The sequence below is a fragment of the Chroicocephalus ridibundus genome, chromosome 18 (genome assembly GCF_963924245.1).
Source record: "Chroicocephalus ridibundus chromosome 18, bChrRid1.1, whole genome shotgun sequence".
Taxonomy (NCBI): domain Eukaryota; kingdom Metazoa; phylum Chordata; class Aves; order Charadriiformes; family Laridae; genus Chroicocephalus; species Chroicocephalus ridibundus.
Genome location: NC_086301.1, coordinates 2080004 through 2096106, shown reverse-complemented (window position 1 = coordinate 2096106; position 16103 = coordinate 2080004). Strand labels below are relative to the sequence as shown.

The 16103-nt window shown below is 41.3% G+C and overlaps 1 long non-coding RNA gene across 2 annotated transcripts in view; it reads left to right on the top strand.

The window, feature by feature from the left end:
* Positions 1-16103, top strand: part of LOC134525008 (uncharacterized) — a 202066-nt gene that overhangs the window by 29614 nt on the left and 156349 nt on the right. The window lies entirely within an intron of this gene.

Below are 16103 nucleotides of genomic sequence, written 5' to 3'. Positions count from 1 at the left end.
AGGGGAAGGTGTTTTTAAGATTTGGTTTTATTTCTCATTATCCTACTCTGATTTGACTTGTAGTATATGAAACTAATTATTTTTCCCCTAGTGGAGTCTGTTGTGCCCGTGATGGTGATTGCTGAGTGATATCCCTGCTCTTATCTCAACCCAGGATCTTTTAATTCTATTTTGTCTCCCGTGTCCAGCTGAGGAGGGGGATTGGTAGAGTGGCTTTGGCAGGCACCTGGCATCCAGCAAGGGTTAAGCCACCACACAACTTCATAACAAAGCTTCTCCCACCTCGCCCCCCCCAATTTTTTTTGTCCTCACTGAAGCTATACAGAAGCTAAGTGAAATGCTTAGAAACAAGAGCACGGTCTGTTGAAAGTGAATGTGAGTAAGCAAAATCCTCTGCAAGAAAAAAGGTCAAGAAATTATCAATAGAAATGTCTGTCAAGGTGGCAACTACCATAGGTTTGATTTCTATGAATATGTCTCTTCTGATTAGCTTTAAGTCTTCGATCTATTATAGAAGTGTATTGTGTTGGAAACAGTTCTCCAAACTGATAAAACGCCTTATTATTTCTCAGGCCCTTTATGAGAGTCAGGGAATAGGAATGTTTTGTATCTGGGATGAACCATGGCCTCTACTCTCTTGCCGATGCTTAGGAGATTGTTCTCTCATTCGGACACACTTCAGTGGATGCTTTTAAGTAATCTTTTTTTTTTCCTTTTCTGTCCATAGGTCTTTTATATGTATTCTTTTTTTCCCTCTTCAAACCTTAAAGATATTTTTGAAGATACAAGTTTATTTGTCTCATGCTTTTTGAAACGTATATATCAATTTTTGTTCAATTTCCCTAGCCAGCCCAGTTTGCACCTGAGGTGAACTGTATGGATGAGTAGGGCCAGAGAGAGAGAATGATGGATCACTGAAGAAAAAGATGAGATAGAAAGCAGATGAGACTCCCAGAAGATTTAGTGTCAGCTCTTCCATCCTTTTGTATGTAGTATGAGCAAGTTATTCTGAGCAGGTGTAAAAGACTGGTGCTGACTTCACACAGTGCAGTCAGAGGCATAGAGAATGTGTTATCAACACAGACAGGTACTTTTGATGCTATTTATACCTTATTGACTTCCCTCCAACCACCCACCTGGTTCTGGGTTTGATGTCGAATTTATCTGAAGTATATGCCTTCTTCATTTGCATGTATGTGTTGGGGGGGAGAGGGGCATTTTGGGGGCAGAAGCAAGGAAAAAGAAGAGTAGGTCACAAAATGATAATTAGGAGGTGCTGAATTCCTTTACATCTGTTTGTCTGGGAGGATTATATTCTTGTCCAGGTACAGTAATTTTAAGAGGATTAAGATAACTGGATTTCTTCCTACCAGGTTTGCCATGACGATCTGTAGTTGCTGGCTACTGTGTAGAACTTTTAGCTATTTACATTCCAGCACATATGCTGGGATACCTGTTTGCTAGATGAGAAACAGCACCTGGGTGAGCGTTTCTGTTTGGGGACTCTTCTGTCTGACAACGACACTGGCATAATTCACTTATACTGGGGTAAAAGTGTTTTTTCTGGCAGGTGTGGACTGTTTTGTGTGTAGAAATGTTATAGACTGCATTGGCAAAATGTTTTAAATTCATGTATCTGCGCTAGCAGTGTTTATTGGTGTGCTTATGCTATCAAACACTTTTTTGGCATGAACTTGTCTTGGGATGAGTCTCCAGCTCACCATTTTGGTCCCTTTGAGGATTTTCCAAAGAACTTTTTTCTTTCTTTCTGAGAGATAGGGATGATTATCTGCATGTCAGGTGAAAGTATCCTTCTCTAGCAGATCTGTTGCTGATTTTAAGGTGAGAGGAGGTAAGCTGTCACAGCACGCTAGCATTGCCTTGGATATGACATTTTAACAAAGCTACTGTAGGTTCTGTATGTGTGTTTTTGTAACAAACTGATGAGTATGTTAATTTGATGCAAATTCTGTCTAAATATTTAAACTAAAATCAAAACAAGCCACTTTCCCTGTTCCATACCAAGTATACAGCTTAACCATGGTATAGCAAACAAATGTAGGAAGTTTGAGGTGGGGTGGTGTGTCAGAAGGGACACTTTTGTTCCATATTGAAATCTTGTAATGACTGTATTTTGTGATGCCTTGTTTATGTGCACTTTTACTCTTTTATTTGGAGTCTGTTGCTCAGAAGGGAGGTGGGAACAGAGGAAGAAGAGATCAGAGGGTAACTGTAGAGTGCATTTGCCAGACTCATGCTTGTTGGCACTGCCTGGTGGTGTGCATTTGGCAGAGATGTTAACTACCTGCTCATACAGGCAGAAACACATGCACACACAAATGAGATCACGGGCATCTCAGAAATTTGCTTCCTTCCAGAGAGGCTTTTATATTAACCCCAGGGAAGAGAGGCTTTCTTAAACAAAAAACTATAAACAGGTTATGTTGTAATAAGATGCTTGTTCTCTCCATACCTACAAATATGGTGTTTAAGGAGCCACCTCAGTTCTGCATCACGGCCAAAGATGCTTACCTCTTACGTAAATTTTGTAAAAGCTTTGTTTTTATTTGAGGGGAAACATTTGTAGTGCTTCAGTTTGCCAGCGATTGCAGCAGGCTAAGAGCTCTGCCTTGCTAGCAGCGTCTGCCTCCAGTCAGCTTTGGCTTCATAGCAGGCACAGTGAAAGCAAGTGAGGTTGGCTGAGGGCACAGGCTGTGTCTTAAAATCAGAGACTCTAAAATGTGTGGTTTGCTTATCATAGCAAAATGAAGACTGAGTTGGGGTGTGATTCCGTATTTATAAATGTATCAATGAGATAAACGTGGTTGATTCTGTCCCTTTTCCTACCATTTGTTCTGCTGGCAAGAGTCTGATGTTGAGGGAAGGAAAGCTTCCTTTTTGTTTCTATTACTGATTTTTCATGTCTCTCTATCAGTCCAGAAGCCCTGATTGCTAGGCCTGGCTCTCCAGAGCCCAGATCTGTTGCTCCAGCTGTTATCTCACAACACAGATATTTGCTCCATCTATCCATTAGGCTTCTTTCCTCATAACTGTCCTCTCAGCTCCTTTTGGAAAAGTTCATCTGTCAGGACCACTTTCTAATCTGCTCTGCAGCTGGCTGGAGTTGTGGGCAAACACTTGGTATGATTTCAAACTTTCACTTGAAACACTGGCTTGTTTGTATACACACCTTGTTCATACAAGCCTCTACTGTCACCTGGTGAAACAAAAACACAAACAGCAGACCCCGGGATAGCCCCAAAAGGCAGGCATGCCCTGCACCTTTTAAACTCCTGTGGAACAGGAGTGATGAAGATGCCCCTGGACGGGATTGCTTTGTGGCCAGGCAGGACACAGGGCCAGGAGACTTCTCTCTACCAAGTTGCTGGCTTCTTACAGTATTGCAGCACCTTCACTTCCCAGAGTGTCTGCACTCCGCGTGTTCAGCAGATCACATATTCAGCAGCTACTGTGCACTAAGCAGCAGGTTTTAGGGGGTCCTGGAGAAGGGGGATGTTAAATGCTTTGCACCCTTTCATCCACAGAAATGCAACAAACCAGCTTTAGTTTATTCAGCCAGATGACTCAAACTTAATTAACCTTGAACTCCAGTTTCTGTGCGAACTCTATCAATTTATCTGCAATTAACTCATGACTCTTGCAGAATTAATGGTTGTTCCTTGAGGGGGAAAAAAAAGAAAAAAGCATGGAGTCCTGCTTTTTAATTCTACGGCTTAGCACACTGCCAAGTCTTGACTCTTTCTTCTTGTGGCTACTAGCAGCAACAAAATCTCTTCCTTTGTTGGGTTTTATTGTTTATGCTGGATTGAGCAATTACAAAGATGTAAGAGTTAAGGCTGCAGGTGCATGATTGAGTTATTACCACTTAATGAGTAACTGTGTGTCAGATGAGGTGCAGTGATTTTATGGGTTGTAACGTTGGACAAACACAAGCAAATCTGACTGAATTTTGCTTATGAGAAGAAAGGTTTAGTTAAGTTGAATTATCATTCCTTTGCCATAGACTAGTGAGGTGCACATAGACAGGTACTGAGGTTTACTTAAGGTATTCTAATTTGTTTAGCTGGATGCATGTCTGTCATGTGGGCTTTCATATAATGGTGTGGATGATTTCCTAGGTAGGATTTAGTCTTTGTGATTGATGGAGAGACGAAAGCACTTAACCTAACTTCTTTGGACAAGCTTGAATCTCTTATAGGCTGTGTGAGGCACCAAGTTTCAGAATTTACACACCCGAGTTAAGCATTGTGATGGGGGAAAAAAATAAAATGCCTTCTAGCTAAATTTTGATATTGCCTATTGTGCTTTTGAAACTTCTCCAACCAACCCCAGCAATGGATTTCTATATGTCTGCATATTACTGTTAGTATGCTTGTTATTGCAAGCACCCATTGGTAAGAAATTATGGTAAAATTAAAGGGTTGGGTTTCTTTGCTTGTCTTCAAAAATCATCTGCCAATCAAGGTCAGCCAGCTGGACACTATTCATGCAGCTGGTGTAAGGGAATGATTAATGAACTAGGTCACTCAGTTTTAATTAATTATTCCTCACAAGAAAAGAACCAGGCCCCAGCCCAGCGTGTCCAAAAATGCGCACCTCTGTATAATGTCTCTCACTGCCCTCGCTATGATGTGAAAGGACATTTGGGAGTTTCTCCCAGGAAGGGAGAAATAATTTATATACAGGATTTTCAAGACCCATGCTTATATGCTTGTTTTCCATGTAGCTCAACAGCTAGTAAGCAGCACGCGCATAAAAGTGTGTCCCAATTCATGGTAATGGAACTATTCAGGAAGGTTCTATTTCAGTCTAAAAAGCTTCCTTTTCTTTCAAAGCTGTTCCCTTTGTAGTTAGGAACTTAAAATGATAGCAAACATTCTTTGTGCTTGTTGTATATCCAACATGTGGCTGCAAAGGAACAGCAAAGAAGCCAGTGAATGTGATTTAGAACAGAAAGACTGTAGGTCGTGCAGAAAGAGCTAACAGGAGCACGAACCCCGGAATCTACCTTTCCTTCCCATTTCACCTTCCTGTCTCTTTACATTCCGGTCAGAAGCTGAAAAATCAGGGTTTCAGTGCAGTTTTGAGATACTCACGTCAAGTCATCTTTAATGTTATTTATCCATTATAAAGTTTTTGTACTTAACTTTCCTATATTGAGTCAAAAAAAAAAAAGGCAAGAGAACACTGTAATACAGTGTACAAATCTTATATGTGCCTCTTCTAATCCCTCCCTAGCTTTAATTGCACTTAAAACTCTAAAAAGCATTTAACTCCCATCATAATCTCAGTGTTACTTCTATTTTTTTCTCTGAGGCAATGAAGATTCTCCACCAATTGTGAGGGTCATGGATGAAGTTAATCTTCTGATCTCGAGAGAAATTAATCTTGTGTGTTTTTCTGCTAATGGGTAAAAGTGGAGATAGTTCTAGGTAAGAATGTGTGCAGAAAAGAGAAGCTTTTTCAAGGATAGTCACAGCCAGGTTCCAAGCATTAGTCAGAAAGACATGCTGTTTATGATTTTTGTTTCTTGTAATGGGTTATTTTCTTGGTTGACTCAATTTCTCGCTGTCCGTTTTGGTTATCATCTGGGAGAAAACTTTTATTGGTGATTCATTTTTAATGAAAGGAGCGAGCAGCCAAGACTGTACTAAAAAAATACTAGCCACCCTATCCTGGTGGGGACAGAGCTCATGCTGAAGACATAAATGAAGAGATTAATAACTATGAGGGCCATTCATACTAATCAGCTGTGGTAATAGGAGTGATACACAGAGGATTCTGTGCTCCTTGGCCATGCATCTGAACCCTCATCAGATCTGCTTCTACCTCCATGTCATATTAGATGAATATGTCTGGTGGACCCATAATACAGGCAACTGGCAGTTACAGGCACCTACTGAGAAAGGCTTTCAGATGAAAGCATCTCTGAAATGGATTATTTTCAGATGCTTCAGAGTCCTAAAAAAGACAGGCCTATGATGACCTCTTATGCATAGACTGGTGCTTCCAAAGGCTTATTAGCTGAAAAGCAGCTTCTGTCTTTGAGGTGCAAAGCAATTCAGTGGCTCACTTAGCTTCACGTTTCTCAAAAATATTTGGTTCTGTCCAAGTTCATTTTTAGCTGATTGCCATTACTCATGCCTTTTGAATGAGTTGGCTGCTGAATGCTGTCCTCTTCTGTGACTATTATTTGATAGGAAACAGCTAAAACCAGTTAATGCCCTTTCAGATTGCAGAGCAGGTTCTTGGTGTTACATCAGAAACTAAGAAGGGAGGGGAGAGGTTAAGTAACCTCCTAGGCAAAAACCCCCACTGTAAAGCCCCTCATCGAGGGAACACTTTATACAGTTAACTTTCCCTTGCACACATCCTTGTTGTCTGATTGCATTTACTCTCTTCCTTGTGATGCTGAGCTATATACATCCTTTTCCATTGTGGACATGTCCCCATCCCACATCACTTGGTAGTACTATCTCTGTACCTGTAACTTCGTGTCCAAATGTAAAAATCATAAGGAAGGTCCTTTTATCCTTCACCCACCTTCATATCTTTGTCTGGCTGCTTCACTGTAATGTATGAGGTAGCCTCTTCACACTGTGTCTAGCTCCAAGATTTTGAGCAGTTTTATTCCCTCTATCCCATCCAGCTGCTCCCAAGCCTTTTCAGACCCTACCCACTTAGCAGTGTACTCCTTTAAATCATATGGAGCTGACTTAAACTAGTGCTGTCCCAGCTCAGATGAAAAAAAAAAAAATCATAAAAATGGCAGTACAACAGGGGAAGTCTTTTCATAAAGTTCCATTTGAAGCATGTCAAAGCCTCTCATCCAAGATGTTGTCATGTAGAGTCAGGTAATGTGTGCTATATTTAAATAGAGGAATATTTAAATAGAAAATAGAGGAAGTTTTTCTGTGTGATTACCATCTGTTCTCCTAGTCTCTGACTCTGTGCTGCTGCCTCAGCTTTGCTCTTCTGAATTCTGGTGCTATTTAGTGGCCAGGGATTGTTTGTTTATTGTGCCTTCACATTTAGTATTGATTAAATATTTATCAATGTTAAAAGAGACTTTGCACTGGAAGGAAAAAAAAATGCTGTTTTCCCTGTGACTCTTACGGAGTCTGTTGAGGGGATAACGGATATAAATAGCAAGAGGTCCTGATGGGCTTTGCCTGCAAGAGTGGATAGTGGTCTGCTGTGGATGTGGTGTTTAGGATATATCAGTTAAGCCATTTTGTATAGCTGATGGGTTTGTGCCAACATGTCTGGAAGTAAGGATGGAACACATATGGTGCCAGCCACACAAGCCAGATCCTGAGCTGTAGTATTTACTGAAGAAAATGCAGTATTCAGCACTATTATTTACACGGTTAACCAGACAAGAAACACAAATAAAGGTTTTGCTCCTAGCAAAGTGACTGTGGCTCCAGCTTAGAAGTTTTCAAGTGTTGAATTTGATTAAAACATTGTGTTTGGATTGGCCTGATGCCATCTCTGGGTCTCTCAGTCTCTATAGGGAGATCTCTGCAGATACCAGTTGAACTGTTTGGTGTATTTTGGTATTAAGTGCTTTGTGCCTTAGCAGGAACAAATTATTCTTTGGAGTCTCACGGTAAAAAAAAAAAACAAACCCCAAAAAACCACACAACCCCCCCCCCCCCCACAATAAAACAAGCACCACCACCACACCACCCCCCCCCAAAAACCCCAAAAAACCAACCAAACAAAAAAACCCCAACCCCCCCAAAAAAAACCCCAACAAAAAATCAAAGGACTTTTAAGTGAAGGGAGCCCTGCTTGTTAGAGGAGAAGCTGAGTCCTTTTGTTTTTAAGCACAGTCCTCTTGAAAGAGGGTAGGGACGGTTTGCAGGCTGCTCCCCAGAACCTGTGCAAGGCTCAGCTCACTGAGGTTTACTGCTCCAAACACAACAGCTACAGCAGAATAATATCTCTTACTACACGAAGTGTATGCCCAGCACAAGGAAAAACAGCCTTTGCAGGAGCTGGTTCTCTGCGCAGTTAGGAAATTCTCATCAGCCAATCTGCCCTGCCACAGGGGCTGAAAGGGAGTGCTCTGGACTGACAAATTCAGTTTGGCTGCAACTTTTATCTGCCTGTATTCATGGCTAGTAAAAGTTTGAGTCCCTCTTTCTGTGGCTTGGGGATTGTTTGCTTTGCTTTGCTTCTTTTAGAGTTTTTTTTGTTTGTTTTGGTTTTTTTTTCTCTTCTCTGGCCTTGGCAGTTTGGTTTTACTTGAAATAGAAATATCTGTGGCTGATCTCTCTCTCCGGAGATCCAGGCCTGTTTATTCTCTCTTTCTGGGCTAGATTGAGAAACTGCTGTTCAAGCCAGGGCACAGAGTCCACAGAGGTCCTTAGGTGAAGTCCTGACTCCACAGAATCCAAATTTAGTTATTTTGTTTTTAAGAAAGGAAAGAAGTAAAAGAAATGGAAATGGGCTGAGCACTTTTTCTGCTTGGTGTTTGTTGTTCCTGCTGCCTTGATAGGGAAAGTTTGCCCCTACAAGATTGTACTGTTCTTACCTTGACAACTCACTTCCCTCCGCTCCACATCTCCACCATCCCCACTGCATCATATCAAAACTGCCTGGGGAGTTCAAGCCACGTAAATATTGTTTCCATAGGATTAGATTAGTTATATCATTCTTGCTTGTCATGGGTTGATTCTTTCTGAAAGGTCAGCCCTTTGGAGTTGTTTGTGCAAGCCAGAGATAATGGAAAGCATCATGCTGTGAGTTTGCGCAGGCTTCTGTGTGGTGACTGGGTCAAACAGCCCCATGTCACTGAGCCCCAGGGAAAGGAAAGAAAAAAAAAAAAAAGGAAACAAGCCCCTAACATCACTGTGTCTCAGATGGTTGGTGAATGTCCATTCTGATGAAGGGTAACACAGGACCATAAGATGGTAACACATAACTATAAGATAACACAGGACATCATAAGATGTCTTTAAGAGCTGTTTCTGACTTGAAAAAAGTGGAAATTAATTGGAATTAATTGAAATATTTTTCTATCCAATAAATTTACATATATTTCTGCAAACATTTTTATGATGGTGAAATTAGTATCCTTTGCTCTTTAGTGAACAAAGGATGTCCTGGTCCTGTCTGGGATGCTGGTGCCAATAAACATTCATAAATCAGGAAGACCCAATTAGTTAAGCCAAAACTTAAACTCTAAGCGAAGGTTTCTTGTACATATTCAGGAATATAAGAATTCTTATCACACTGACCTAGTGCACAAAGGACAGTCTAACAAATGGAAAAAAAGCTAGTCTTTAATCTGGGTTACTTTCAGCTGAGGAGTCCACGGGAAACAACAGGAAAAGCAGAGACACTTGAATATATGTTTGCATGGATCCATGTTCTGAGTAGGCTTGTGCGACAGTTACCAGATGCCTCTGAAATCTCTGGGTGACCCTTGCGTGAAAGGGAGAGAAACACTCTTTTCAAGAATTCAGCCATGTAACAGTTCTCATTCTTGTAGCATTATTCATTTGAGTCTCAAGACTTCCAGAATTAACTGTTAGGGAAATGATGCTTCATTCAAGAGTAAAAATCCTTACACTTCAAAATCAGTAGTATCCTTCCAAAGTGGAGTGACACCCCTTCTTGCTGGTATGGTGTTCTGCTGGGTCAGAGCAGTCACCTGCCTCAGTTCCCTGAGGTACACAAGCTCTCTGCATCTGATTTGCAAACACTGAGCATCTGGGTCTTCAGTGGACTCAGCAGGAGCTCTTGAAGGGAGACTGAATGAGCATTCAAACTCTTTAAAGCATTACTAGCTTTCTTATTTAAATACTGAAAGTGACAAAATCTGTGTGATGTGACAAGGGCAGTGCAATTCTTCCTACTTGGTAATTAGGAGCACTGGGTAATTAGGGTGTAAATAAGGGGTCTTGTGCTGACAGTCACTGATCTTACTTAAGCACCATGTTTTGCATGCAAAAGCTGTTAAGGTAGGGAGGAGGCATTCTTAATGTACCCGACTGCACTTTAATTGAGGATCACTTTGCACTGGCTTAAAGTCAAAGAATTCTGTTTCAGTATTCAAGGCTGTAACGGCTTTGCAGACCAGCTAATGGGAAATTAGAAATAAAAATGCAAATGTAACATTGGAACAAACACTGTGTGTAAGGCTACCGGGTGTTTGTTGTGCTTCCTTTCAGAAGAGATACATTGGAGAGAAAGCTGGGGTGTATGATTCACTGTCTTAGCCCACCCAGGCAGCTGTGTTACTTGACCCAATCATTACTTTATCGATGCTCAAATGAAAGCCATGTGTAAACACAGAAAGCTATTTAGATGGGGGGTGGGTGGGGTGGTGGAATGAGCATGCCTAGACAAATGAGATCAATAGGTTCACTGCATGTGAAGAATATCCACAGCTGATTAAGATTAGCACAGATTCACAGTCTTGGCCTAAGGTAGTATGGGGAAGTTGAAGCAGGGCCTGCGGGTCTACAGTATTGTCTGTGCAGTCTGGTTATAGAAGTAAGTAAGTTAGTTCAAAAGCTGTGACTTAGATTCTTTTCTCTAGCACTCTCTTCTGCTCTTCATAACTAAACATTTTGGCTTCAGTTTTTCCTATCTGCCTCTATATACAGCATCATCTTTTACTTATTAAGTTATGCTTTGATACCTTTCTTACCTGCAAGAACCTCCAATCATTGCATTTCTGTTTACTCCTCTAACAGTTTACTCCTCCTAGTTAGCCATTTAGATGGAAGTTTGAAGTCTCTCAAAGTAAAGTGTGAGGAGGCTGGGAGAATATTGCAAACTCACAAGACTTGGAGAAGAGAACCCAGGCCTTGGACTTCATAGCACAAGGCGAAACAGGTGCTTGCCCCTGAGTTACATGTGTTTCTTTGAAATGGGGATTTTGGGAAAGAGAAAAATAAACTAACATTCTCTAGTGATCAAAGCTATGAATAGAGATTTCTGAATAATTTTGAATCTTCCTCCTCTGTTTTTTTTTTTTTATCAATTGATTTACTCAGAGCTGCTGCCCTAAAGGCTAATGAGGCAGTAGAGAGATTTATGGATGATATTTTCCTAGCGCTGATGGGACTTTTATAATGCCTAATTAACTTTGTATCAAGGCATACCAATCCTCCTGAAATCTGAACTATTGCGAATTCAGTTCCTATGAACTTATACTCAGGACCTACGAAAACTGAGTGTTTGCTTCTCAAACTTCTACTTTCCTGATTACCTTGTCAGAGCTCAAGGAGACCACCCTCACTGATTCTAGGACTAGGCCTTTTGTGTGCAAAGATTTGGAGCTCTCTGTATAAGATGTCATCTTATGATGAAGAGTTGGGGGAGTGTGTGAAACATGAAATTAGTTCTGTGGCTGAGGCTGAGAACAAACAAGTGGCTGCTTGGTAGAGTATGTGTCTACTTTTAGATAGTGTAGGGGAAAGACAGAGCCAAACATAAACAACTTTGGGAAGCCAGAAATACTTTCAATCCCATGAAAAGAACAATATTTGTGGAAAGGTTGGCTAGCCTCTTGCTGTATATAAACTATGCCCTACTATCTCCAGAAGAGCAATATAAGCATCTCCACACAGTTTGTTTTTAAATTCAAGCCACTCAGAGATTTGAATGATGCTTTATGGCTTTGGCTTTTCTGATGGAATGTGTCTGTTTTCAAAGTATTGTCAGGAGATACAGGCCTTTGGACTTTGAAGTTGATACTGCAACTAAGGCCATATTTATATAAAAGTAAACATTTGGGATGAGAACTCAGAGCTTCCTCCTTTCCTGCTGCTGATGTATGAGACTGGTGCAGCAACAAGTATTTTGCTTTTTACTTCTGAACTTGGCAATTGAGAGGCTTCTCTTTAGCAGCATATGCTCAGGGTTAGTATAGATCACTGATGTTCACAAAAAAAGCGCCTGCCACAGTGGTTGCTCATGTGGTTCTAGGCATCACTCCTGGCAAATTCCGCAATCCCCTGAGGATGCTTGGGAGATGACTGCAAGAGTTCACGCTCAGGGCACTTCTCCTAAATGTTATTTAGAAGCTGAATTATAGTAGCTGCTACAATCTGTCATGTAAAATGCTACAGAAGCAGAATAAGGAATAGTCTCTTCCTCAAACCCTTTGCACCTTATACTGTATCGAGAGGAAGGTGTAAGATGATTGAAGCCCTAAGGAGAGGGAGTTGGCAGGAGGGAATTGAGATTCTGGTTTCATGAGTCTGAATCCCATGTTCTAGCAACAGCTGTGCTACACTGTCCTTCTACCTCCACTTGAGTTTCATTGGAACAGGAAGATTATCTGGCCCTCAGTGTCTGTAAACCAGGTAGTCTCCACTTGCCTAGATCCCCTGGATATGCCCAGCTGGAGTTCTGTTTGAACACATTCAGGCCATGCTTTCCACTTCTCTTGAAGTACTTAAAATGTATTGCCTCTTGTGATTATCAGAAAGTGGTGTACCAAGCTAATAAGCTCTTTCTGAAAGCACCATTTGCTTGCTTTCACTTTCAAGTGTTTATGTATTTTCCAGGTTGCAGCTCAACTCTCTGTCATGTCGGAAAGTGAGAGGTAAGCGTTTAGAAAAGTAGCTTCATTCTCCTCAGCAGGGAGAGAAGTAGAAAACCCTTAACTCTCCCATGAAAGTGGTCTACCTGTAAGTGGAGCTCCATCTGAGGGCGCACTGCACCAGATAAACCACAATGCCAAGTAACTAAGCTGTCTCAAAGAGAAAGGAGGCTGCAAGGATGGGAGAAGCACTGAGCCCCAGTAGTTCAGGCTGCAGTGTTTTCTGAGCGTGTTGCTTTCCTTGGGGCAGGAATAGGAGTCATTTCACACTTAGGCCTCAGCTGGCATGATTTACTCTTCCTTGTAGTCCTGAGGGTGTCGTTGTAAAATATTCCACTGCCATTTGCATGTATCATCTGTCCATGCTGGAGAGGGGAGCTATAAACACTGGGTAAGGAGAAATAGTTTATTGTCTTACTCTGCAAAGAGGAAACCAAAGCAGAGCATCAGGTGTCTGCTATTAATATGGCCTTGGAGTAGTAAACTGCTTAGTGCTCCAACTTACAGACAGTGGCAAAGATGTATATTTCGCATAGCTCTAGCTTTTCAAAGAATACTGAATTAATTCCCACCTTATTGTAGCACAATAATCACAGGATATGTATTTCTCTCAGTTTCTGTGTAAATTCCAACCTCTGAGATTTACACATTTTGTAACTCCGAGGAAGTGACCTACAGTCCCTCTTTCAGCATCGGAAGTAGATTTTTTCAATGGGTAAAAATCACCCAGGTTTAAAATTTTACTACAAATTTCCAGGAGTTCTGTGAATCTACAAATGTGAACCCGCCGGTCTGGACTACATCCTCTTAGTGTCTGTGTGAGAACCTGCAAGGGGCTTCTCCTTCTGGACCATTTTTTATAGAAGTGTGAGTGAGTTTGGGAGAAAGGTTGTTACCTGTTGATGTGACCTTCAAATGAAGAGAGGGAACTGAAGGCTTGAGTACAGGCTGAAATGTCTTATTTCATGAGAGAGACACAAGAAAAGTTGAATTAATTGATGTATAATTCCCTAAGGCAATAGAATTTTATTAGAGGAAATGACTGCCAAAAAAAATTTAAAATCTTAAAATAATGAATACCAGCACTTCCAGTTTTTAAGTGCCATGAAAGATAGAAAAGGAGGAGAATTTATAATCCACAGCACAGGAGCTTGAATTTAGGGGCTGTGTGTTTTATTCAAGGTATTGAACAAGCTGATTCTGAGAAGCAGATATTTTATAGTTTCAATTAGCACAGATTACTTTATTACTTTCTAGGCTACCAGACAGTAATTATTTTTGTGATGAGAAAGCTTTGCAGGTTTTCTAATTTGCACTGTACATACAGAATAAATTTCAACAGTAAACTATACTGAAAGAAAGTCAGATTTTTAAGAACTTAGTCTCTCAGAACGAACGGATAGTTCAGGAATACATTGTTGAAAATTAAGAGCATGCAAATCTTGTAAATGTAGTGTCAGGCAAATTAATAGTGTTTATAAGCAAATAGAAAGACAGCATTTTAAAATACCTTTAAGTAGGGGGTCTGGTAGAAGAATAAGTGGAGCAATGTGAGTGTGTGATACTGCCCTTGTTAGAATGTATTCTGAAAATGAACCAGCACAAGTTAGAGGAGTAATGAAACTGTTTCAGGCACTTGTGCCTGAACTCACTCAACCTGTCTAATTTCAGATGCTAAAATGAGGATTTTAAGATGTGAGCGTAGTGGTTTCAGGGTTCTTTAATGGGTTTATATTTATATCTTTTGATAAGAGTAGGAATGTCCTGGGTCTAAGCATTGGCCGTATGCTTCCCCTTATACTGGAAGACTTGCTTCTTGTGCTGGGAAGTGGAAGGCTTACACCACCTAATTTGTATCTGCTAGTACAGGCACCTCAGAGAGGCTGTTGGGATGTGACCAGCTGAACTCTGCCCTGCTAAATCTGAGAGAGAGGGCAGCTCTCAGAGCACAGATGGTAGATGCTTTTAAGGATTAATATAATTTAAAATCCATTTCCTCTGTCTTCTTGGACAGCTTTCTGATTTTTCCATATTTGCCCAGTTAAAAGGAGAAGAAGGAGTCTATTTGTTTGCCACACGTGTTACATATTACATGCCTAAGAAGGACAGAAAATAGTTTTAGTAATTATTAGGATGGTTCCTGTGCTGCTGCAGCTGTACAGAAACTCTGAGACCGGCCTCCCACTGTGCTAGATGTTGTGTGTGTGTATGCACGCGTGTGTGTGTACATGCATGTGTGTATTTCATGACAGACAGATTGGATAAAAACAGATAGGACAGAAGATCAGAGTGCCAGGTAACTGGTTGAAAGGGATCTCTGGTGATCCCTCATCTGCCACTTGGAGTTCAGAGATGCCTTTGTCTATTTTCCTTCCTTGAGGAGCAATAAAAGAAAAAGAGGTGCTTTCAGTTATGACCAGTGACAGGACAAGAGGCAATGGCCACAAATGGAAACACACAAGAGGTTATGTCTGACCATCAGGAAACACTTTTTTACTGTGAGAGTGAGTGAGCGCTGGAACAGTTTGTGCAGAGAGGTTGTGGTGTCTTCATCCTTGGAAATGTTCAAAAGCTGACTGGACGTGATCCTGGCCAACTGTCTCTAGATGGCCTGGCTTGAGCAGAGGGGTTGGACAAGATGATCTCCAGAGATGCCTCCAGCCTCAGCCACTTAGGAACTCAGGAAACTAGCTGAGGGAATGAAAGCTTTCTGTTTTCTTGAGGAATAGAAGATCCAGCACTGTCCATTCTGCAAGATGCTACCTTTACAATAGAGACGCAATTTCCGAGATGCATCTGTGACCAATCTACTGCAACTTAGCAGACATGAGAGAAAGGGAAAAGTGTTCACTGAAGGAAGTACCAGTCTTTTCTCATGACAAAAACTATCAGTTTGAGGATCTACTTTCATGATTTGTACTGCAAGGCAAGGTAACAGAGAGGCTGGCCAAGGTACTTCCCAGGTGGTAAAATTATAACTCGGGCTTCCCAGTGTATGCGCTTACAGATACAGCTACAAGCTATGTATGCTGGTCCACCAGTCAGACTGACACTTAATGTAGCGACACAAGTCTGTCTGCTTCGCCCTGTTGTACTTCCCAGCTGTGGGAGTGCAGAGTTGAAGGGTAAATTCAATTCCACAGACTCGCTAGCAGAAAATGGCTAGTGACACAAGTGTGATGGGTAAGGGGCGTCACTAATTCAAAAACCTATCAAGAGATCTGAAGTCAGTTGACATACACTTGGCAGGTGAAGTGGTTTTTGTCTCTAATTTCAGGGGACCAGGATGACTGATGGAGCACTTCTCGCTCTAATGGTACTCAGCAGCATAGCTCTTTCTTGTGCCCTGTGCTTTGCATAATGCTGGGAAGACAATGAAACAGAGCTTATCAGGGATCCGCTTGGATGAATTAATCTGAACTGACACCTATCTCCCATCCTGATGGCATGCCATGATCTAGCCTGCTTTCACACTGGCTGACAAACATAGATGTACCAACAGGGCTGGCAGTGA